The 26,158-nt window shown below is 39.6% G+C and overlaps 1 protein-coding gene across 18 annotated transcripts in view; it reads right to left on the bottom strand.

The window, feature by feature from the left end:
• Positions 1 to 20,583, bottom strand: part of LOC121505217 (R3H domain-containing protein 2) — a 94,542-nt gene extending 73,959 nt beyond the window's left edge. For all 18 annotated transcript variants that reach the window (XM_041780343.1, XM_041780334.1, XM_041780436.1 and 15 more), the window contains exons 1-2: positions 20,317 to 20,583; positions 19,901 to 19,952 (exon numbers count right to left, since the gene is read on the bottom strand). The gene's annotated coding sequence lies outside the window, so the exon portion shown is untranslated. The remainder of the gene's footprint in view (positions 1 to 19,900; positions 19,953 to 20,316) is intronic.
• Between the last annotated feature and the right edge of the window lie 5,575 nt (positions 20,584 to 26,158).

Genomic DNA, 26,158 nt, shown 5'->3' with positions numbered 1-26,158 from the left:
CGAGTGGTGAGTGTTAGTTTTGGACCCTGTGTAGAGGTAGAGAACAGCATGTGTATAACTATATATTAGGGAGTCTAATTATTACACACCCCTTTCTACTTCTGCATATGGACTTTAAAATGTGTTGGTGTCACTAATGTTCCCGACCCTCTCTGCTTTTACATCCAGAGGCTTTTTAAAAACAGTGTGGAGAAGTTTGTAAGAGGAAGAAACCGGTGGGTCTCACCTCTCTCTGCCTCTGAATCCACAGCTACCTTTTCTTCTTCTTCTTTGTGTTTTGTTATGCCTGTTCCTTCTTCTTCGTTGGTTGTTTAAAAGTGGGTAGCAAAGAGTCAGGCATTACTACCACCTAGATTGGCAGGTAATAATGTCATCTGTGATTGCTGCTTTCCTCCATTCAGACCATCGACTCCAGGAAGAATACAGACATCTTTATTGTGTGACTATGTGCACCAAACTGTTGTTCAGGAAGAATACAGTTAAACCCCCACTGACCAGGCATTTTTGGCCCACATCTGCCCCAAATAACTAAGCAAACATGAACCAGCAGCTCCTTTAATACACCTACTGTCACAATGTGCTGTAATACACCAGCAAAAATATGCCAGAAGTGAAATGTAAAAAAAAATGCGTTCAGTAATCATCCTAATCTAAGAATATCTTCCATTAAATGGAATTTACCTAATATCTAAGCTCAATCTGACAGCTTTCTCAATGCATTCTAAACGTAAATACAGTTGAAACCAGAAGTTTACATACACTATATAAAAAGGCACATAAACTTTTTTTTCTCACTGTCTAACATTAAATCAGATTAAACTTTTCCTGCTTTTGGTCAATTAGTATTACCAAAAAAAATTTCTATTTGCTAAATGGCAGAATAATGAGAGAGATTTTTTTTTAGACAATTTTTTATTATTTTCTTGAGAGTCAGAAGTTTACATACACTAAGATTACTATGCCTTTTAACGATTTGGAAAAGCCCAGATGATGATGTCATGTCTTTGGAAGCCTCTGGTAGGTTTACTGACAACATTTGAGTTAATTAGAGGCACACCTGTGGATGTATTTTAAGGCACACCTGAAACACACTGCTTCTTTGTGTAACATCATGGGAAAATTAAGAGAAATCAGCCAAGATATCAGGGCGAGAATTGTGGACTTGCACAAGTCTGGTTTATCCTTGGGTGCAATTTCCAGATGCCTGAAGGTGCCACGTTCATCTGTTCAAACAATTATATGCAAGTATAAACACCATGGGAATGTCCAGCCATCATACCGCTCAGGAAGGAGACGGGTTCTGTGTCCCAGAGATGAACATGCTTTGGTCTGAAAAATCCATCTCAACCCAAGAACAAAAGCAAAAGACCTTGTGAAGATGCTGGCTGAAGCTGGTAAGAGTGTGTCATTATCAACAGTCAAACGAGTCCTGTACCCACATGGGCTGAAAGGCCACTCTCCCAGGAAGAAGCCATTACTCCAAAAGAAACATAAAAAAGCCAGATTACAGTTTGCAAATGCACACAGGGACAAAGACCTTAATTTTAGGAGACATGATCTGTGGTCTGACGAAACTAAAATTGAACTTTTTGGCCATAATGACCATCGTTACATTTGGAGAAAAAAGGGGGAAGCTTGCAAGCCTGAGAACACCATCCCAACTGTGAAACATGGGGGTGGCAGCATCATGTTGTGGGGTTGTTTTGCTGCAGGAGGGACTGGTGCACTTCACAAAATAGATGGCATCATGAGGAAAGAATATTATGTGGAAAGACTGAAGCAACATCTCAAGACATCAGCCAGGAAGTTAAAGCTTGGGCGCAAATGGGTTTTCCAAATGGACAATGACCCTAAGCATACTGCCAAACTGGTTACAAAGTGGCTTAAGGATAACAAAGTCAATGTTTTGGAGTGGCCATCACAAAGCCCTGATCTCAATCCCATTGAAAATGTATGGGCAGAGCTGAAAAGGAATGTGCGAGCAAGGCGGCCTACAAACGTGGCTCAGTTACACCAGTTCTGCCAGGAGGAATGGGCCAAAATTCCTGCAAACTATTGTGAGAAGCTTGTGGAGGCATATCCAAAACGTTTGACCCAAGTCATACAGTTTAAAGGCAATGCTACCAAATACTAATGAAATGTATGTAAACTTCTGACTCTCAAGAATATAATAAAAAATGTCTAAAAAATGATCTCTCTCATTATTCTGCCATTTAGCAAATAGAAATAATTTTGGTAATACTAATTGACCAAAAGCAGGAAAAGTTTAATCTGATTTAATGATAGAAGGTAATAAAAAAAAGTTTATGTGCTTTTTTATATAGTGTATGTAAACTTCTGGTTTCAACTGTAACTGGCATCAATCATTTTTCTTTTCTTGTGGAAAAAACTGTGATCATGATTTAATTTATTTAATTGTGCAGCACAACCTATCATTAACTTTAATTGTCTCTCTCTCCAAATATCCTTTTTTATACCAGTTTATCCAGTTTGACTCTGGACTAAGGCTGAAGTTCCTTCTTTGTTACGTAGTTTTGTAATCCCTCCACTCCCAGTCCTATGTTTGCTGTCAGCTCACACTAAGAACAACCTTACTCCTTTACATACCACCTCAAATATGGCCAGTCTTGTCTTTATGCTGCACAGTGTCTTTGTAATCTTCAAAATTAGTCATGAAGTTAGACACAACTTTCCTTTATCACAGCAAATTATCAGTCAAGTTATACTAAGGCATGAATAAGGTGAGCGAGTAGAAAGAAGAGAAAAGGGGTTCTTGTCAAGTTTTAGAGCTGTGTCTGTCACCGCAATGTGACCTAAAAAAAAAGGTCAAGCTCCAACAAAAATACAGCACAACAAAATCTTGTTTATCTGAATAAAGATGTCTGTGGAATGGATGAGTATCTTTAAGCAAGGAAGAAATCCAATGTTCCTAGCAGAGACATGTCACTCTGCTCTCGTACACAGTTTCTTATCAATAACATTTCCTGCCTTAACTCTGATCCACTGTCTTGTAGACTCCATGTAAGGATTGAAAACTTGTGGGTTGTTTTCAGAGTAACAATGTATTCAGAATCACTTAACAGTTTTTTCACATTAAATTTTAACACTTGGCTATACCTTTATTTAGACTTTGTCTTTACTGTGTGTCAATGTTTAAACTTTTTGACAACACTTAGAAATTTCTATAAACTTTAAGATGATTATCATCTACAAGATAAAAGTCAGTTCTCCTAAACACACAGGTGTATTCTCTTTAAAATAGCATTATAAAGTAAAGGTTTTCAATAACTTGTATTAGGGCAGGGCAATTAACTGAAAAATAATCAAAACCAACATTTAGAGCCTCTAACCGACATAAACCTGCCATGTCAATTATTTTTCCCCTGCAATTTTCTCCCCTTAAAAACAAACGACTGGCTGTGTAGTCATGTGATAGGCAGCCAGGTGTCCCAAGGCATATAAGCCTGCTGGAAATCCAAAAGAAGATGAAGAAGAGGTCACATGACGCTAAAACTAGAACATGGAGCAGACTGTGCAAAGCGAGCAGCAGAGTTATTTTCTACAAAAGTAAAAAATAGTTTGTTTTGTTAGCAAGAAATACAAGTCATTTAGTCCTTCTTTTCCAAGAAAATTTCATTAAAACAATCATTTTCATTTCAGCTAATGTGTGTTTTGATCTCAAATGTTAAAAAAAAAATAACCATGCTTTGCTCATAAATCACATGTTCCAAGTTCACAAGTTATTTGTTGTAAAATTAAATACAGCACAAACAGAGTTGGGGTGGGGATGGGGGGGATAATTGTTCATCAATCGTAATCAAGGTAAAAAGTTCAATTAATCGTGATTTTGATTTTTGCCGTAATCGCCCAGCCCTAAATGTATGAGTTTTCTACCTTAACTTCTAAGAGCACAGAGGCTATCTGCTCTAGGTGCTGCCTATCATTAACACAGTAAAAAAAACAACATTATTTCAGAAATAAAGTCACTGAATTCTGAAAAATATAAAATATGCTACTATGCAACTAAGTCAATTATTAGGGATACCTTGATCATTATCGGACAATTTTTATTTTTAACAAATAAAAACATCGGAAAAGATGCTGGGAGTCACCAATCACCTTGAAAGCTGCTGCTGCTGGACCAATCTGGAAAAAAAAGAAATCTGGACTGGTGAAGTATGCCATTGCAGCAACAATTTCATTGTAACAGATATGCAAACACACTACACTTAGGCGAATTGCCCATTCTTCAAAACTGTAGAAAGTGGATCAATACAAGCTTAATCGATTACTGAGACTGACAAACATGCTGTTGTAAAGACGGGTGTGGTAGAAGACCTGCTGGGGCAAAAACATAACAACAGTACTTTAGCAGAAGACTGCTGGTATCCACATCTTTAAAAGGATGGACCTAAATTATGTTCAAACAAGAAAATGACTGCACCCAGTTTAGTCTTTCAATACTTTAATTAAAACCACCCATTTTTAAAATATATGGAGCAAGGTACAAGACCCCTTTCAGGGTCCAACATTAACGGCTGCCTGAATGCCCGGGGCAACCTTAAAAAGTCGACGGGCAAGCAAAACTTGTAAGGACTTGCCCGATCGGGCAACCACGACTCTGAGCTTTTCTATTCATTATATTTTTATTTCCCTCTCTCGTTTCTGTGTACTACAGAGCCCCCAAGTAGCCAGATGCAGTGTGTCGTTGCCTTCATTGGCTGAGCGTGTCCGCTGACGAGCAGACAGCTGCACAAACTCTAACTAAAAACCTTTAAGAAGGTAAACACTCATCAGTAAAGATTCATGGGAGGTCACATCAATAAATCTGTTCCCCACATAAAGAAGACAGGCTTTAACTTCCAAATTTAAACGTTCATTATTTTAAATCTGTACTTTATTACCAATGGATGCGCTCGACGGAGGAGCGTGTCTAAGAGAAGAGAGCAGAGGAAGTCCGCCGGTGGTGCGTCTCTTCAGTTTGCTCATTCATTGAGGTGTGCTGTCATGTTTAATCTGAAGCTTCCCATTTCCTCATTTTAACTTTTTCTCCAGCCACATCCTGCTGATGCTCTCTCACACCCATATCTTATGACAATTATGCTGATGCACGTCATCAATGAACGTAACTGACACGGATCATGGATCTGAGGCAGGGTGAAACAATGTGTCTGGAGAGCTGCAGATGTGAGGCAGGGCTGGTTTTAGTCATTTTGAGGCCCAGGGGGAAAGACCAATATGAGGCCCCTCCCCCTTTTACTAAAGGATTAATAATGAGTGGAAAAAAATTAGAAAGCATCTCTTATGTTAATAAAGTCACAGAACTCCAGTAAATGCCCCAATGTGAGATATAAATACCCAAATAGCCAACCATCATTCATCATTTTCTTTGAAAAGCATCTAAGAGCTCAAACTAAGCACATTCTAATATCTTTAAAAAATCTTTAGGCTAGGTGGAACTTTAATAACGCTGGTGTTGGGCCAAAGACTGGTATCTCCAAAAGGATCACTTTTCAGGGAATGAAAAGTTTGTCATTTATAAAAATGATATAAATATGATTTATAAAAAAATTTAAATCATGAAAAATTGAGATACAAGGTTTTAGCCTGATGTCAGTGATATATTAAAATATGCTCATTAACTGAGCATAACTGACCTATTATCTACCTTACATTCCCGGTTTGTATTGTGGCGCTCGCTAAAGTATTTTTTAGACAATGTGCTCTTTGGTAAAATAAGGTTGAGTACCACTGGTCTAACTATTACAGTTACAGGGTGGAACTGTGAAATAACACTTCAAAGGGGCACTATGTAGTTTTGGGGAAGACATTTTTAATCAAACAAGAAAAATCTTAATTGGTTGATTTTCACGTGTCGGCAAAATTTCTTCAGTTTCATGATGAATAAACCAAATAAAAACAGAAGAAAGCACCATTTTATACTTGGTGCACATGTAGCAGACCCCGCCATCTCTCCAGTGTCAGTGTTTTGCTGACCTAATTTTTTCTCTGAGAATAGCTGGTTTCATCAGCTACGAAAAAATATTTCTGAGTTTGTATTATTACCTTATTAGTATTGTAAATATGAAATTCCTGATTTTGTATTTCTTTGGAAAACAACCTGGTGCAGCTTTCACATTGTACTGATCTGTACAAAGTTAAATATAATTTTCAGTGGGCTAACACATAGCTAATAAATACAGTTTTCTTAAGAAAGAAGTGTTGTGTATTGCTTTCCACAGCTGGCAGCAATGGATTTTAGTTCTAAGTATGCTGAGCGAAATCTATGCACTTGACAGGCAGAAAAAGTACCTCCTAGACACGGCAAGTAGGAATTTAGATGGGGCAAGTAGATTTGGGAAGCACTTGCTCTGAAGAGCAAGTAGGCAAAAACCTTAACGTCGGATCCTGCCTTTCACATGATCCATCTTTCATAATAAATTTATTTATAGAGTTGAAAGAAGCCCCATCAAACCAACTAGTTACTTTTTTAAGCTTATATTCTCGGTCAAAGTCTGAGTCTGAATCAATGAAAAGATCTAAAAATGTAATATGACATTAACAGGCCTTTTGTTAAATTTAGTGCCCTTTTTGCCCATTTTATATGAGCAAAAGGGGTGAAAAGAGAGTAGCTTACATGATTTATATTACATATAAATCATGTAAGTAACTTGACCTGCTGTAAATATATACTTTATACATTGTGATCCAGAATGAAATCACTTTATTTGATCCTACAAGCATTTACACATTTTACTGTACTTTTTAATCAACTGTTAGAACACACACTATATGGCACTATATTGAAAACCATTCTTGCAAATACAAAAAAAGACTTAAAGAGGTCCAGTTACGGCTAAATATATATTTACCATTTAATAAATCATGGTTCGGCTCCCTGGCTAGTCTAGAAAAAAAGGAAACTTGTGACAAAGCTGCAGCAGTAACTGCAACACATCTGTCTCCAACAACAAAAAAGTTTGTGTGCAGATAAAGATAGTCACATGCCATGGTGTTGTAAAAGTAAATATCTTCCAACTGATCATTATCAGCAGCAGTGCCATTTTCTATCTGAGCATAGCCTAAGACGAAAATTGTGTAGCTATAACCTGGGAAAAATGTTGAATAATGCGTATTCCAGATGTTAGCCAGTAATCTACACGAACACACCCTTTAACTGCTGCCACACTTAATGAAAGCTGGCTCTAATACTGCCAGCCAGCCACCCTAACCCGGAAGTCAGGCATCCAGCCAGTCACACAACAAGACGGTCTCTGTCGGGCCAGCAGCAAGTGTGGTCTCTTACAATGTGGCTTGTGCACTCCAGAATAGCCAGCAGGAGGGCAGCATGCCAGTCATTCAGACATCCATCCAGCCAGCATCCAGCCAACCAACACTCATCCTCAGTCTCTCTGCTCCTCAGTGCCTCTCCTTCCTCCTTTGTCGCCTAGCCAGCTAAATATAGGCCCTTTTAAATCATGTTGGCCCACAAGGGTCATGGTCTGCAAACCAAACGTGCGTCCAAAACTAGATCTCTTGATACACAAAACAGTGAGGGCATGAAAAGCACCATCAGTAACAATCACAACAGCAACCCAGAACACATGCATAAAACTTGGCCCCTGTTCTTTTTGCATTGCCATTACACTATATGTAAGCCATTCCAACCATGACAATGCTGTGCTAAAATAGAAAAATAGGAGGGCGATGACAGGCCTACTGTTGGCTCTGGAAGCTATGAACACAAAATGACATGCATACTGTGTAGATTGTTTAACAGACTTGTAAGCTCAAATAAGTAGTGTATATTTATAATGCTGTGTATTGTGGCCAACCTTATGCATTACTCCAACAAACTCTTTACATGGCAGTTTTGACAACACCCTTAGGTATTCCTGTTTCCTAGAAATAACATGTCACAAAACCTCCTCTTTCATTTAAAATGTAAGAACCTGCCATTTTTTGTAAAATGCTTTACTGCCCCTTTAATTTAATTCACTTGCTTTCTCTTCACCTATTTTTGTGTGTGAAATTAAGTGTGTATGGCACAAGCACTGCAGCCCCAGCTCAGATTAGGAGGCAGTGTTAATTAGAGAAACTGCACACAGCAGTGAGTCGCTTGATCACGTAGCTGACCCGACAGCGGCGACAGGTCAGCATCTTGCTGTGCTTTGCCATCTGTTTACCTGTTAAAGCCAACCACTCCCAGTGGCTATGCCTGCCTCATGGTAGAAATTATCTGTCCCGCCTTCTTTACATGTTTCTTCCCTTACTGGTTCTCATTTTCTTCATCCATCATCATAACCTACAAATTACATCAGAAACAACCACTCCTAAACTTGTTTTGGTTGGGTGCGGCATTTTCTAAATCTTGTTCTCTACTCCAACTCCTAATCACTCACTTTGATTTCTAATCATCAACCCTGATTAATGTAAGAGGCTATTCACTGGCTGTAGTGCCCCGTGAATCAGTCTCTTGAAACTTCAACATGAGCTGTCTTGTTTCAACTTTCATATGAACACAATGCTGATAGAAGTCTGGACTGGCATTAAATTACACCTATATTCCTATTTATAAAGTCTTCCATACATTTAAGGGTTTAAATAAGCACAAATTAGTGAGTAGTTACTGAAAATCCTCAAATAGCAACCCATAGTCAACTACTTACCAGGAATATGTCACAGCTCAGGTTGTGACCTGCGCAAACAGAAAAGGCAGATACCTCATATGAACCACTGTATTAACTTAAAAAACGTAATTCCCAGCCATTTCCATTTTGAACCGTGCATCTTTTAATACTTTTTAGTGGTGGTCAAGTTATAACTGCACAGCTTTCTTCCCTTAACAGTGCAATTGCAACATGCAGTGCTATGGCCAATCAAATCCCTTACTCAGACTAGTCTCATGAGTAAACACAGAAAACGCTGAGGAGTCAGCAGATGAAAAGTCTCAGAAACACAATGGAAGAAACAATCTAAAGTTTCATGGGTGCCTTTGAGGGCGATCAGATGGTCAATTGATTAGGTTATGCCCCATGAACGTGGTCGACCTGGGTTCAAGCCCGGCTTGTGGCTCCTTTCCTGCATGTCTACCCCCACTCTCACATGTATCTTTCTGTTTCTGACTCTATCCACTGTCGTTCTATGTCATACCCTTGCAAAGCAGATTGATTTGCCAGACTCCATGTCTGTCATGAGGCAAATCCATCTTGAAAAGATCCAATCCACAATATTTGTGCCAAACTGTTCGGACCAATCAGCGTCATTTGCAGAGAAGAGGCAATGGCCATTAGTGGGGTCTTGTTATACTAGCCATTTGCAATGGCTGCTTCAAGTGTGGTGATTAGCTTGGATGTAGCTACAACACAGTGGCAGTTTTATTAGATCTGCACCACATTTCTGCATGAAAAAAGAGTAAAAACAACACTAAAAGCTTTTCACAATGGAAAAGATTTTTTTGCTCTTCTCCTGGCCTGCTTTGGCATGGGTTTACAATCGTTATGGCTGGGGTCTGCTGGTGTGTCTATTGGCTGCTGCTGTGGTAGCTATTAGCTCGGATGCAGCAGTAGGAAAGTGGCAGTTTAATCGGAGCTGGACCACATTTGCTTTTAAAAAAAGTACCAAGAGTCGCACTGAAAGCTTGTCTTGGCAGAGAAGATGTCTTTGCATGTCTCCCGAAATTCTTTCTATGAGATCTTCCCCACATGAATGTGAAATATATCCACGCAGTAGATATACGACACTGCCTATATGGCATGTCAGGTTACCCATGTTAATAAAAGCATTAAACATCATCTGTTTAAACTAACATCATTAAAACAGCCTTCATAGATATTTTATAGGCTGGCATCCTCACTATCTAAACATTGGTACAAAGACACTAACTAGAGCCCGACCGATATGGGATTTTTGGGGCCGATGCCGATATCGATATTGGGGGCTAAAAAAAGCCGATATCCGATATATAGACCAATATCCAGTATATATATTGGCCGATAACCGATATTTTGGCCGATATATGAAATAAGAAAAATTGATATACACAAGATATATATACTGTACATGAACACAAATGTGGACATGTGAATAACCAGTTGCATTTATCTTTGTTTATTTCACAAAGATGCAACTTAGACGACATTAAACACGACATTATACTGTGGCTGTGGACCATATTAGACAGGAAAATGATTAATGGAGAGCCATATTTACATCGTTGTAGCAAATATGCACATAGAATATGTTTACAATGTGTTTCTCGATAACCCTGAGGAAGGCCACAAGCTTAAATGTGCCTGTTTTATAAAGCTGTTCTCTAAAGATATACTATTAGTGAAACTTTCTGTCTCCACACTGGTAGAATATGTCACAGGAAAGATAAAAGACCATATGAATGCTTTTCTGGTTTTTGCTTTTCAAAGTAAAAGCCCAGTTCAGCATTTCTAAAGAGAAACTCCGTTCACTTGTACAGAATGCTTTTATTTTGAATAGTTCCTAACATACTTCCTCTACACACTAAATCAAGTCGCTTTGAGGACAGGGCTTTGAGAGCAGGGAGATGCGCCTGACACGCAGAAAACTGCGTGAAAGCCGCACCGGCAGGAACTGGAGCTGACACGCGCGGCATACGCAAGCAGCAAAACACGATCCCAGTCTGAAACGAACGTTACTCCTCTACTCTACTGCAGTCGAACTGCGCGAGGACGGGACTGCCCGTGAGTGCTTAGGGACGGGGAGGGGCCCACGGCTGCACCCGCTGCTCAGTGAGAAGAGCAACAACGATGCATGCTTTCACGTCAAAGTCTCCAAAACTCTCCAGTAACACCAGAAAAAGTCACTAATTTGTCGCTAGTTGCCTTTTTGAAAAAGAGTCGCTAGAGGGGTCTGAAAACTCGCTAAATATAGCGACAAAGTCACTAAGTTGGCAACACTGAGTGAGGGAGAGCTGCTGCTGCACTCTGCGTCTGAGGAGGAGGGGACAGGCACTCGGGCTGAGTTCAGCATGGACACACACAGAACGACAGGAGCAGAGTGCAGCAAAAAGTTAATATATCGGCTACATATTGGCCGATGTTGATTAATCTGTGAAACGCTATAATCGGCCTGATTAATCAGCTTGTCGATAAATCGGTCAGGCTCCAACACTAACATACATTTATATAGGGACAAAATCTTCAAGTAGAAACTAAGAAGGTAAAAATTTTATGTGGATGAAAAGGAATGGCTAATACCCCCATTAGATCTATGATAAAGAAAGGCTATACAAGGGCAATAAAGGCTTACAATGTTGGGTATTGTTTGGAGGTTTTCCTGCTTTTTAATCTTAAAAAAACTTTGAGGGCATTTTTTAAGCTCTGGATGAGAAGTGTGAACCTTCTGACTTTAAGGCAATTACAGCGGCAAGTACTCCAGGGGTTTCTATTGATTTCTCTCCTCCTTTCCTCTCCCTCTCGTGCTTCCTCTATTTGGTGCTCAGTCTTTTTCCCACGCATTGGCAATTAGTATGCAGGACTGAGGCTGCAGGAGCACCAACTACCTGGTGAGCAGGCAGAACTTTGAAGTCGCAAATAAAAGAAAAAAAAAAAGAACCAGGATATGTGATGAAGAGGATGTCCAACATATGATTTCAATATTAAGGATGAATCACACCATGTCAGTCAGAGCTAAACAGCTTGCTTTGCCACTTTAGCTATCATGCACATAAAGGGGCTTACATGCGGAATGGCAGACATCTGGGAGAAAACAGCATGAGCTCTGGCAACATGACACCAAATGGGTGGCTTCTATCTAATTTGGGGGTTGCTGTTGTTGTTGTTGTCTGTCTTTTGCATTTGTAATTGACAAGATGGTATTTTATGAGGAAACATCAGGCTAGTTGAATTAGGGTGCACCGCTCAGGACACCGATGCATCTTGATTTATCATAATGCTGAGAGATGTGCACACACGTACACAAACAGGCAGGCATTACATAAACAGCCCATTTCCAGCACAAGACAGATCTGGGCCGAGTGAACAAAAAAGACGAAGAAGAAGAAAAGGCGATGAGGAGGATTGTGAGAGTGATTGTGTGAGGCGGAAACCATCAGAACAGAAAAAGAGAGGGGAAAAGCCAGGTCTTCTAAACCTGAAACAGTGCTGAGGCAATGAGGATGGCTTTCTATTTATAGCTACAGATTTTTTATTCAAGAGGGCTTTGCTGTTGTGCTTTCTCTCACGCTTATGCTGCCTCTCTCTCACCTCCTCTCTATTTTTTCACTTTTCCCCGCACATTGCGATCCACAAATACAGGGTAAAAACACAGAAATACGCAGGTGTGAATTTGTATATATTCTTTAGCAATCAAAGGATATTTCTATTCTTCTATACATAAACGCTCATAATCGATAGCTATTACTGCTCCTTCAAGTCAAGCAGATCATTGAGGATAAACTTCAGGGTCTCTTAACACAGGACTTCCCACATGCAGCCTTATGTAAGCACCTAGGTTGTCCTTTTTCCCTGGACCCCTCCCTCCCTCTTCAGTGTGACAGTGTTGCAGAGTGACGCCCACTTCTCCGGTGACTCTCCACCCCCACCAGGCCACCTCCACCCTCCTCTCCCTCCTCCCACACAGGGACGCAGAGGAAGGGAATTCCTCATTACCTCAGCATTTGCCTCACTAAACAAGTTTAGTGTGTGTTGGTGCAAACATATACAAACATGAACTGACCACAAGGCACAAACACCATTAAAGTCATCCCAAATTAGATAAGCTGGCCACGTGTGACTTTGATCTCAGGAAAATCAATCAGGGTTTCCTTTTAGCCTCAGCATACAGATAAAACAAGTTACATTTCATAAGAGGAAGATGTATCTTAAGTCTAGTCAATTAGCTTCCATCAAGCTCCATGTATGATTTTCACTGTGTTACAGAGGCATAATTAAATAAATTGCTGCAGGAACTTTACAAAAGCCAACAATGAGAAGTGCCAAGATAAAAGGTAATTACAGCCTTGGCGATGGCTGCACTTTAAACCAGATCTCAAGAAAGATAAAAAGGCAGATGAACAAGCCACAGCTCACCTACAAATTATTAACACCCACTGACAAAGAGACACTCACATGCATGCACAGCACATGCTTACTGTATTTAGAATTCAGCTCTGTGGATCCCCAGCCAAGTCGGATCAGGTGTCTCACAGATAAAAGCACATTATCGCAGGAGAAGCGGCGGCACAAGCAGAAGCAGCTCTGGACCAAGACAACGCTGACATTAGTTTAATCTCGCCAAGCAGAACAGATGAATGAATTCCATTTCCTGCTGCATGTAAATAGCTGAGTGTCAGGGGCTGTTTACCTCTGTCACTCTTTTCAGCTCATTCTACTTTCTTCTTCTTCACGCTCGCTCTGCTGCCTCCCTGTCTGCAGGTACCATCAGCTCTGCTTCGTAACTGGGTTTCATGAAAATGGGCAGAAAACTCTTTTATGACTGCCCCCTCTCTTTTTCTGAATGAAGCACAAGCACTTCATGGAAACAGAAAGCCTTGCTTGCTGGCTGACTCTCTCTCTCTGCCTACTGCTCTTATGCTATCATACGCACAGTTTGCACCGCTCCTTTCTCCTCCAACCAACCCTCCCTCTTGTGTGGATTCTCTCTCTGTCTCTCTCTCTCACATATCTTGTTTGTGCTCTGCCTCTGTGTTACAATATAATTGCGATGACAGCCTACCCAAGGCTTGCAAGAAGCCCAGCTGTTTAAAGGGCTTCTTGGATCAGCTAGTATGTCACTTGATAAAACAGCAGGATGCCTAAATGAGAGGCAACATTATATCAGTTTTTTCACAAGTACAATTTAAGGTTTTGTACATTTGTGCAAAGGACATAAATCTAGATAAAATCCAGGCACAATTCAACACTCTCAATTGAATGGAGTATATGAAGACATTATCTGAAGTCTGGACCTGGACAATCTGGAGGAGCTACAAGTACTGACAGCTGCTGGTGAAAAAGGGCACTGCTGCAATGGTCAGAAATAAGAAATAAAACCAGAGGGTTTTGAAGAAAAGATAGTAGAAGGGAAAACAGCAAAACCATCTCATTAGCCAGGAAAAACCTTAATCCCACAAGACGACATATTTGCATCTTTTCCCTGCAGCCCCCACACTGCAAGCAGAAGCTGAAAGATGCAATGGAAAAGAGGCAGTCAAAAGTTCAGCATCAAAGGAAGTGTCAGCAAGGAACTCTGGGTAAGGTAGCACAAGTCCACAGATGTCTGTCTCTTAGATTGCCGAGCTACTGAGATAAGAGCAAGTCACCAGACTTTATCAAGGACTTAGGGGGCAATTTTAAACAGAACAATGCCTGGCCAAGTTAATCAGTGCCCCAATTTTAAATTATATCAAAGTAAGTACAAACACAGTGTTTTCATTGTTCTATCAGTTATTGAGTTTTTGGGCTGAAAATATTACCCAGACACAAGTGGCAGTCTGATAAAGAATAAAGTCTTGGTTTGAAAGGGAAACATGCACACTAGGGATGCACAATATTGTAAGCATGATAGTGATGCAGCAGTTATTAAAATTTCTGACTATTGATACCGCTCTACATGTTGATAGAGTATGCAGAACTAATACCTCTAATTTCCAGATACTTCGCAATCCACACATGGAGCCCACTCCGGAGCAAATCTCTCCTTTTCTGGTCAGTTTTTTGCAGTTCCATTGCACGTGGCCTGGTCTGTCGCTGGTTGTGCCAAAAGCACCAACTGGCTCTGCTCTACTCGCCGTACGTACAAGGTATTTTCTATTATTGAAATGAAAAGCAAATCAACCTCAAAGAGGCAACTTAATCTGTTGCTTACAAACCATTTCCAGGCAAATTTAAAGATCTCCTGTGATCATGTAATCTCTTGTCTCTTTCTGCTCAGGGCTGTGTTCCACTGTGCATCGCTCCAGAAAGCATCCAGAGGAAGGGTGCATGCCATCGATTGGTGCATACTGCTGTGCACTCAGAATGCAGTGCAACATCTTCAAGATTATTTTACTGTTTTCCCAAGTCCAGCATATAACACAAAGTTCAGTTATTTTGCATTTGTCGCAGATTGACATTTGCCACCAGCCCACCCAGATAAGGCTCTTGCTGAGAAACAGCCACAACTGCTTTGTAACTTCAATCAACATAAGTAAATTCAAACTCTGAAATCTACTCAAATGAGCCTATATTAAATACATATTAAACTATAAAAAGACTAGACCAGCTGCTGATGAGAATGGGTGCACTCAACAGGTGTCTGTTGCAGTTTAGACTAACATCAAAACATACACGATTTTCTTTTGTGTGAAAGCTGCGAACATTATGTCCATTACAAAAAATGCACAAAGTGCTGGAAACACCACCTAAAATGTTTAGGATGAGCTACATATGTGAGCAAAACCAACATTTTTCTTTTGCCATCAGCACAGTCAATTTTACCATTGAAGTTTTACGTGCCTTTGTATGTAAGTAGCATAAACCACAAGTGAATGGGATGGGGAGATGAAATGTATATCCAGCAACAGAAACACAGCCATATACTACACAGTAAACAACTAGTGAAATATATGTGCATGTAATGAAACTGCTTATAATATTAATATAAAGGCAAATAATCTCATTACAGCATCAAGGTTCACGATAGTAGTACTTAAAAAGGCACATTTGTAGGGCCCCATGAAATCAGTTTTAATTTTTGCCAAATTCTTGGAATTCCGTTTTTTACTTTTACACTGATTCAACCATTACAAAGAGTGTCCTGTTCCTGTAAGTGAATAAAATGTTCACTAATTAAATAGAAGTAACTTAAAATGTACTGAAAAAGGGGCGGAGTTGACCCAGGAGCTGCAGTTTGGATAACCCTGATATAAAATAATTCTAACTAATGTAACAGACAGATAGTTTCAACATTAAAACAACATAATCACACTGGTTCCAAACTGATGTTTATAATGTAAATGAAGAAATCCTTCTGTTCTCTCCAACACAGAGTGATAGTGACTTAATAAGGAGGTAACATTAAAGTTCCATGGTTAAAAGTACACCTGTTGCCTTGACTTTTATTTACTGGAGGAATTATTAAGCCAATTGATACTCGAATGTAACATCGTATAGACTACGGGACTTCGTAAAATCTCTAGTTGACTCAACTTTGAAGTGTTCAAGGGGTGAGTAGGTCTGCAGTTAAGCCTGAAGTCACAGGTGACTGCCTCACGCACAGACACACCTCACTTTCTCTGTGACTCTCTGGAGTGGTGAGGTAAAATAACTTGTAGCACGGATGACCTTTCTTGAAGGTGCAACATTATGTCGCACATTACTGCTCCGTGTTGAGCTATGCGATGTTTGCCAGTGTTTGGAGCAGCTGCTCTGACATGCTGTTGTTTAAGAGGGAGGCAGATGAAGTGACGTACGAGGTGTGCCACGCTTTAGTGATCCCCGAAGCATATTCCCCGGATATACGTTCCTCTTTCAAAAAAACACAGTATTTCAGTCAAATTCATTCAATGTCCGCGATTTCCACGTTAAATAGTAGATTCCATTCCAGGTTAAGGCCTATGCTTGTTCAAAGAAGAACTTAAGTTGTGCACATTAGAGAACACATTCGGTTCTCAGGAGATCCACAAAAGTCTTGTTTTTTCAAAACACTGTTTTCAGTTGCTGGGACCTCATACTGATACTAGATAGTTGAGCATGTCAATCTTGCAATCTTTACTTCCAAGGACACTTCACTGCTCTAAAGCACAACTATTTGAGGCAATACACAGCCCTGAATTCCTTTGAAAGCACCTTTAGTGCTGTGAGTTTGTCCACAACTTTAGTCTGCCACTTGCATTGCATAATAAAAATTTATATTTGGATCCTGATGATACCAAATGCAGTGTTCTCCTTTAGTTTTGGAAACAAGCTGTTCACGTTTACCAATCTGTTCAGGCTCATACAACAGCTTGTAAGTGGTGTTTTGGTATTAGCAGTGCACTTTACATTAATTTGTTGACATTGCCCATACAGGCAGTGTTCAGGCTCGGTGGTTAGCAAAAAGGCCTCACACCAAGAGGGTCTCTGGTTCAAGCACACAGCCAAGATTTTCAGTACCTGCAGGTACGGGAAATTAATGAATGGACATAAAGCACACATTTGGTCTAATATGCCTATTCAGAAAGGAATCCAACAGATGACTCTGCAATCCCTGCATGGCCCTGGTAAAAGATTTGTGTCTGGTTGACCACATGACTGGGATAAAGGGAAAGCACTAATGCCACCTAATGCTAACAACCAAGTCCACTAGTATCTTCTGCATTTGTGCAGCCAGGTAACGTCTCTTTCATGGGACAGCAAGGGAGACAGCAAAGAGCTTAAGAGAGCCGGAGGAAGAAAGGGGAGGAGCTTAGCATGGATCAGTAGCCAAAGATACCATGGATAAACTGTTCCTTAACACAAACTCTTCTCATGGTGCTGCAGTCTCAGCACAATAAGTTAAGTTTTTGGAAGAATGCAGTAACAGCAAATGAAAGTGTGTAACTTCAACGTAACCCTTTTTTTATTTACCTCTGTTGAGATACACGTTTCCATCAGATTCAAAATATTTGATCTAATAAAGTTAACACTGCATAAAATCAATAGAGGGTTACATATACATAAAGTGTTAAACAGCATATTTATTAGCAAAGCACACACTTCCTCAGCCTGTTTGGATTCAATCGCAACTTTAAACATATGATTTATTCTTTGTTTTCTTTCTCCTTGAACTACTGAGAGAAAACCCTCCAGCTTTGCAGCAATTACAGTGAAGTCCGTCAAGCAGCTCTACCTATCTGAGGCCAGACATACGGCGATGCAACGAGTCGCCTCCCTTCTGCTATGATCAATAATTTACATCAAAGCATGCAATGAAGGAAAGATACAGAAAAAGGACTGCGAAACAGTGAGGGGGGAAAACATCAAAAGAGTGGGAGCTCAGAATAATAAGACAACAGAAGAGAAAGACGAGGGAATGAATAAAGATGGAGAGCGACAGAGAAACAGAAGCAGGAGTGGTTAAGAGAAGAGAGATAGGAGCAGCAGCAACAGCACCACGCTTGGTGCTCTGGCAGAGATCTATAAATAGCTCTTCAAATCTCTCTAGAAAAAGCCACTCTTCTGCTTATGCTGCTGCAAACAGATATTCGGAGACAGAAGAAGATATCGATACCTGACTGAAAAATAAAAACAAAGCTCATATATTACTGCATGCAAGATACCCTTTTTTTAATCACACCAGTCCATAAAATACTGGTGATAAACAGCTTTTGCGTTGACAATCTTGGCTTGTATAAATATTTGATTGTGGGAAGTGAATACAGTTATAGCAAATGGGTTACCTCCAACACACTAAATCACATGTCTAGCTAGTGTATGAATACAGAACTGTTTATGGTCACTCATCCTGCAAACCACAGAAAAAAATAATAAGCTGCTGTATGATATCCTTTCATAAACTCTTACACTCAACCAAAAACAATGACAGTTTTAGATAACAGATTTCTCATGCAATACATTCTGGATTTTCTAAGCAATGCAAACATTTTCTTGTTACAGGGAATGGAGAACATGTTAACAAGGAGGAAGGATACTCTCGCATTGCTGACCTTAGCAACAGCAGACTGTTGATTCAGTGACTCACCTCCATTAGTTCTAACCACGGTTATGGCTTTTCTCAATGATACTGCCCTAGACCACCAATCAGACCCAGTGCTATTTAGGGAAAATGAACATTTCCTGCGTAACAATGTAGATAAAAAATACATAATAGGCACACATTTAGCACAGAAGCAATCAACAGAGTACTCCAATACTTTAAATAAGAGATACTGATAATGCTCAGAAATGGTACAATGGACATACCTTAAAAAGTCCACAAAAGAAAAAGGCAAATCATGCTTTAATGGCTTTAAGATGTCCCCCGACATCAACTCTAACAATACTGGTAAGGGAATCCTAACCTGGAAATGCTGTGCATCACATGACTGGCCATTGCCAATTGATATGAATATTTATGTTTTCAAACACACACACATGCTGCTTTCCCATAGCAGATGTTTGAATCACAGCTCCAACAGGCTGTGCTGTGATCCCACCTAGTTTGACACTACAGTCTTGCCATCTATTTTCAGCTTGAGTGTCAAAATGTAGAGCCAAAGCCAAGACACAGAGACAGATGACCATTTGTCAAGTATTTATGGACAAACCCTATTTGTCTGAATCCTCATTAGCTCTGATTTACAAACCAAGAGCAACAAGCCAGATGCCGTTTCATCTCACTAAATCATTTGATAATTATTCCTCAATGCACTGCAGGCTGGGATGATACTTAACTTAGTTTGAATGGTGTTAAAGAGAGCTTTAGACCAGACGTTACAAAAACAGCATGGTAGTGTGCTTTAATCGTTAAAGACTGATATACAAGTTATCTCACTCAAATTCAGCCATATAACTCATTCATATTAATTCTTTTCATGTTTCTAAATTCCAGATGCACCTTGAATACATTTTTGTCTTGTTTTCCCATGAGTGGACACATAAATGCCAGGATGCAATGGCTAAAATAACACCTTGCTGGCAACAACTAAGGTGGGCTTTCGGCGTGATAGCAGCAAACAGGTATAATCAATGAATTACCGCATCTCCTCGCTTTAAGTCACCCCTGTCATGTATTCATTCACCGACTTTCTGCAGCTAATGTCTCTCAACTAAAGCTTAAAGGATAGATGTTAACATGGCTATCTCGTGTCAGGCATGGAGAACGCGGATTTTAAAGATGGTGTTCAACACTGCGTTACATATCTCACTTAATATCGAGTAACATTGATTTAAAGTGACTTCAACTCATCTTTAAGATTTCAACTCACCGTTACGGTGGCCTTATGTGGTGAGCCTTGCGGTGAATCCTTCAAGTTGTTTCTGTAGAAAACAGATGGCAGTGGTCAGAGCTGAGGCTGTGCAGTTGACTGAAAATATTAGCTTGCCCACACGCTAACAATAGCTAGCTCACGGCATTAGCCTGCTTCCTCCGGTGAGTATAATTAGCCACCTACGGCACCTAGCCACCTAGCTAGTGTTAGCCCGCTAGCTAGCCCTTTCTTTTCAGTGAACGTTAGCAGCACAACGTCAACAAAACCAAGCCGTTGTGATTAAACTGGTTAGCACACAACGTAGCATATCTTAACAGTAAGGCGAACAATGTTAAAACCCTCCACCAGCACTGTCAAGTCTCAAAATAGAAGGTGCTAGCTGGTGCTGTTAGCAAGCTCTTCGAATGACTTACCAATGCTAGTTAATATAATGGTGCTGCTAGCTTGAGTTGGTTCACTGCGACCCTGACTGTCAAAATAGCGCCGCGTGAAGGGAGAGCGGCATGGACGTAAACGATATTTAACAAAGTGCTGAGGAGCAAGGCAGGCAAATCTGTGACAGGGGTACAGCTAAATAACAAAAAACGCCAAAGAATAAAAGGACACAAATTAAAGAAAAAAGAAACAAAACGCTATTCCCCCTTCTCGGCTCCGGCTTGTGTATGTCAGCGTCACTTTTTTTTTTCCTCATCGAGAGTTTACGTCAGCGGCGTGCGAAACAAGCGCAAGAAGACGTTCAGGATACAGCAAACTTGTTCAATTAAACTACGAGATATCAATACGGTTCAAATATTTGTTCTTTTATAGGCATATACAATTGAAAGAAAACTTTGTTGTCAGATTTGACGGTATTTCTCTTCATATGAACTTCAATAAAGCTGCAATGGTTAATTGATATATTGTCCAACTGAAACCCGAGCTTATGTTTGGAGTGCATTTATACTGTAATTATGCCCACTTATTTGGGAAAATGTGTGTTAAAGTGTCCTCTTGGGAGACAAAATGCATGCTAAAGTGCCCTAGAGAGCCAAAACGCGTGCTAAAGTGCCCTCTTTGGAGCCAAAACACACACTAAAGTGTCCTCTTGGGAACCAAAACGCATGCTAAAGTGCCCTCCTGGTTGCAAAACACACTAAACTGCCCTCTTGGGTGGAAAAAACACACTAAACTGCCCCCTTGGCTGGTTAAAACGTGATAAACTGCCCACTTGGGTGGCAAAAAGGTGTGTTTAAGTACCCTCCTCATTGGCAAAACACACTAAACTGCCCCCTTGGGTGAAGAAAACACACTAAACTCCAGAGGACCATTAGGACCAAGAAACACTATGAAACATTACTGTTGCAATGACTTTTATGTTGGGCCCTTTTTTGATCTATATTGAGCCAGAACTATATCTCACAGAACCAGTTTGGATTACCTGGTGCTAATATGGTGTTAAAATGCACTAGAATACAGGAAATGGCATCTACTTGATTGAAAATGTTCTGGGGGAAGACCCCCATACCGCCTAGGGATTTATTTATTTATTTCTGTGTGTTCTCCATAGTCCAACGTTGAATCTACACAGTTCTTGTGGATGTTGATCCTAACTACAAACTAACTTGAGTAGTCTGTCTAGTTAGTCTGTTTTAAGGCTATATAATGTGCCATTTGTCTAACACATAAACATGTCTAAAGTGCCCTCACACAAAACTTCGTGCCCTCTTCAGTGGCGAAAACGCGCTGTATGTGCCCATTTTTTTTCTTTTCGCCCCTGCCCTTGAAAAAGTCTGTGCACGCCACTGCTGATAAGTATAAAACCTAATCCCTTTTTTTTAATGGAAAGCAGTCTTCACCAAAAATGATATGTGCATATGAGGAAAATAGACCTATCTTACTGCACAATAGGAAAGAAAATTATTTCTTTAGCTCATGAAGTCGTTTTGACAAAGGTTTTTTTTTCCCTACAAGTTCTTGAGGTCTTGGACCTTCCAAGACCTTCAAAACTGTTAGAGATTTCACAAACAAAACATCCTTAACCTAAATTCTCTGAAATTTCCAAGATGTTACAAAAAATCTGTCAGAATTCTTAAATATCTTTTCTAAAGTTAAATTTAAAAAATACTTCAATTCCTCCCTAAAAAGCAAAAAGAAAATTCTAAAAAACAAAATCCAGTAAGTTTCCCAAAATTTTAAAGCATGTTCCGTACAAAATTTTCAACCAAATTACTTCCCAAAATGCAAATAAAATTCCTCAAAATACATGCCCCCCCATAAAAAAACCTCCCATTATTTCATGAAAGTTCCTGAAAATTTTATAACAATTCCCCCAACATTCCAAGTAAATGATGTCAACATCTATGGAAATTCTAGGCAACAATCACATGTATTCTATAAGCACTATTTAGCTCTATTTTAAAGGAAAGTCCAAATGTAAGTCCTCATATGTACATGCAGGGTCTCGGGAGGATAAACCCCTGCATTATTTCATGAAGGTCTACCATATAGACCACCTCACAAATACCTAGTCTTATTTATTTATAAATATAAAAAATATAAAAACAGAACTATATGCTTATTTGTTTTAGTGGGGTTACTTTAAAAATGACTGATAATTTTATAAGTAATTATGCTTGGTCATGATTTACTGGTTGTTGAATTTAATGGGCAACATGTTTTCTATGTTTCATTTTCCACATTATTTCAAGGCACAAGTCAGTCTGTTGTAGTTTCTATTATTCTCCACATGTCGGCAGTCAAGCTCTTCTTTGCAGTTTTGAAGCCTGGTGGCCCAGTCTCATTCAACCTTAACAACCAGGGGCGATTCTAAAATCAGAACTTTGGGGGTGCCAAGCTCCTGAAGACATCCTAGCGATGTGTTTAGTGCTCATGAAAACACTAGTGATGCAATCAACTAATAGTGTCTTGCTATATGTGACATCTTATTGTAACAACAACAATACCTATTACAAAATTCTACTCAGCTTCATTGTTTGGTTGCAGTCATTTATGAATTTTATCTATGTTTACCTTACACCACGCCTTTTTCTATTCTAAGGCATGTTTTCAGGAATGCATTTGATAAATACTAATTATTATCCCGCATATCCCGCATTGCTAAAGCACCCCTAAAAGTGGTCTAAAAGCACCTATAGGTGAATATATGCAAATGACAAAAGTGGAAAAAATTATATATTAAAAAAAGCATATTTTCTTCTACACCGAAAATTATGCATTCTTGTGCAAACAAAGGTATAAACAAAGAGATGTGTAAGCATGTATGCATGTAGAAAGAGCCACTGATCAGAACATTAATGTTAAACCTCCCATGCAGACTTATGCAATGCACTAAAACTCACTGAATTTCAGTAATATCTGTTCGTACTACCAGTTTCTGTAAGTCTATACTGTATGATAAATATTTGTATTGAACCCCAGTCTGCATCTTCTTAATGATTTGTGCTGTTTCCCATCCCTCTTATTGCACATTCTTTGTATAATGTTGCTGTGAATATTTTATCACTGACAGCAAAGGTACTGTCGTTCACTAGCTTCCTAAATGTTGTACTCTACATTCATGCTCTTTTGTTTTTTGCACCAAAATACCAAGAATAACTCCTAAACTCCCATGTACTTGGTTATGAACTTGATTCTGAAGAGTTACATTTTGTCCTATTATGGGACAAAAAGGGTAATGGGCATTAGGTAATTAGGCTAGTAACATCCCAGCTGTAGGGCTCCTTTGTTTGTGGATTGAGTTGCTAGATTTATTCCAAACATTTTACAATTTTACTATTTATGGATGCCATGCAAGTCTGCACAGCTAAAGTTTCCTCCACGATGTTCTCTTTACCCTTTAAAGCCTTTCTAAAGGAGTATTTCATTAGCTACTGTGGCAATTTAATGGTTTCTGTACTGTTCTTTGGATTGTCTGCTACCATTTACATAATCTCCATAAAAATATTTTGTTAAATTACTTTATATCAGTTAATTTGTTTGGTTAAGCTGCAGATCCAGATTGTGTCTGGGTATAAATAAAACACGAGTGCTGCAGATATAATGACTGGAAAAAGGTCTAAATTACACAAAACACAAAATCAACCAACCAAGAGACAGCAAGAGAGAAGACAAACAAAAAGGCCAGTTCACAGATAAACATGCAAGCACAGCAAAACCATTTTCATGTATTAAGAGGCCTAGTGAGACTTTCCACATAGAAATTAACTGGTACCATCTCCTGTTTTTTCATCATCCAGTACCTTAAAGCTTCTGAGGAGCCTGGGGCTTGTGTCGATTTTGGCGCCCTCCTGTGGACAAGGTGGTGCTTCTTATGGGTTTGGTGATTGTTTTTTGTGTCACTCAATTGGTGGCTACTGCATAATTCTCCAAGAGGGTTGTGACTGCTCAAAGCAGTTTCCTCATCTGAGCTTGTTAGCTTGACGCTCACACATAATGATAGAAGCCATTAAAAGGCTGGCAGAACTAGTGCAGTCATTTCATATCAGGTAACAACTGATTTTTATTTAATATACTTTACAAAAAACACCTTATGCATTCATACTGACATTGTTTATCTCGTCTCGTCTGATCCTGTGATGCTGGGTGCCTTGCTTTTATGTATCTCAACTCATCGCACCCATCCTTCTGCATCCTCCTTTTTAGGTAGAGATATGCAATGCTTCATGTGCCCAGAGCAGTTCCTCTATCATGACAGTCAATGGAAGCTCAGAGTGCATATTTTTACATCCAGACCAGTGATATGAGATTGATCAGGGCTTTTTTTTTTTAGATACACAGAACATTTTAATTCTACATTATTACTGCAAAATATACCAAACTCTCAAATACCGGGATGGATGATAGTTACCACAATCTTATAAGATTGTAGATACATGTATATACGTTTAAAAACATCTCATTTAGTGGGGGGCTGTCATTCTACTTATGGGGAGGCACTTTAGGATTGTCTTTGAACAAGCAATATCATGACTGATCTCGGAACTTCTGACGTCAATCATGAATAACATCCCCTTTGTCACAATTTGAAATTCCAATATTTGCATTTAAAACGACTGATGTTTCATGATTTGTCGGGTTTTTTGGTATCATATCAGTTTAAGGGTAACTGTCTTTCTGTTTGGATACAGGCCTACATTTATTTTGAAAGAAAATGAAAAACTTTGGGTAGGTCGTTGATTGTGACCTGAACTTAACCACGGAAAAAGGAACTTGTTATGGATTAAGAAGGAAATATTGGAACAGTATAAAGGTGAATGTTTGATATGACCGGGAGGGAGGCACGGCAGTGGCTTAACCAAAGTGTGCTTTAAAGGGACAGTCAAGCATGTGTTTCACTGTGATTTTTAAAAATGATTGCACTTATTATCGATTTTATAAATGAAAGTAATGCACCAATGCTGACAGCCCTGAAATAACTGTAAAGACCTCCTCCAAATTCAAGCTGACAGTTCTTTTGGCTATTTTTGCTCCTAAAGAAGTATTAATAGGAATTTATGTGTTTCATAACCAGCTGAAAACTGCTCACAGGAGCTTTAAACTGCATTACTCTGATATGAGCCATTCAGAATTATTTCTTGTCGACACTTTTACTGTGGACTATTTTCAGATGCAGATTGTTCTTGAAACAGTGTCTGGTTTCACTATTATCACTTATACAGTACATAAACTGACTTTCTTCCCCACCTCTGCTCCTCTAAACCGTGGTGCCACTCCAGAAGACTCACGGTGCTGAAAGACTTCAATTAAAAAACACAAGAGCGGGACAATCTAGTCGCACTGGTCAAGTAAAGTTTGTTTTTTCAGTGAAAAGTGAGAGGGGTCTTCTTCTTCTTTTCTCGTACTCACTTAGGCGCACGAGGCACTATTTTACTGCGTAATATTTTGCCACCTTGCAGCAAACATGACTGGACGTGTTGGAACACCGCTCTGTTCTTCCCCTTCATTGCCTTCAGCAATTTTGCACGTTCTAAACAATACCATAGCTCGGTGGGTATGAGTAGTCTGTAACTGGGTTAAAGGGCACTGAATTTCAACTTTGATCGGCAGGATTGACGCGACGTTGCGCGTCCTGTTCAGCTGGCACGGAGGGAAAGACAAGGCACAGCAGCTACCTGTCGTGCGGCGCATAGGTGACCATTTGAAACTTTACTATTGAATTTATATAAACCAGTCGATTTTACGCTGACGACTTGGTTGATGATGAATTTCTTTTAGAGTCCAGCACCAGGAAGTTTTTTTTTTTTTCACTTTTCAGTG

Source organism: Cheilinus undulatus, linkage group 3 (genome assembly GCF_018320785.1).
Source record: "Cheilinus undulatus linkage group 3, ASM1832078v1, whole genome shotgun sequence".
Taxonomy (NCBI): domain Eukaryota; kingdom Metazoa; phylum Chordata; class Actinopteri; order Labriformes; family Labridae; genus Cheilinus; species Cheilinus undulatus.
Note: the sequence above shows the minus strand (reverse complement) of the source record. Positions and strands in the feature narration are given on the sequence as shown.